The 257-nt window shown below is 40.5% G+C and overlaps 1 protein-coding gene across 1 annotated transcript in view; it reads right to left on the bottom strand.

The window, feature by feature from the left end:
* The window catches only part of LOC119586447 (LIM domain-binding protein 3-like), a gene marked incomplete in the record, with an annotated part of 85,993 nt that overhangs the window by 42,834 nt on the left and 42,902 nt on the right, over positions 1-257 (bottom strand).

Here is a 257-nt window from a genome sequence, read left to right as displayed (position 1 = left end):
TAGTAAAATAAGGCGTTAAATACACATGTAGGACGCACACGCATATATTAACGCACTAACGGACACACCCATAGCAACCACATGGACAAACGCAAGCATGGACGCATTCACACACGTGTAAATGCAGAGATCCACGCAAAAAAAAAAGCATAAAAACACTTACCCACACACATAAAAGAGAACAAGTAAATATACACAAAACTAATACCCCCCCCCCTCCCCATAATATACACAAAACCCACACACGCATTAACAAA

This window comes from Penaeus monodon, chromosome 21 (genome assembly GCF_015228065.2).
Source record: "Penaeus monodon isolate SGIC_2016 chromosome 21, NSTDA_Pmon_1, whole genome shotgun sequence".
NCBI lineage: Eukaryota > Metazoa > Arthropoda > Malacostraca > Decapoda > Penaeidae > Penaeus > Penaeus monodon.
This window is presented reverse-complemented; position numbering and strand designations above follow the sequence as displayed.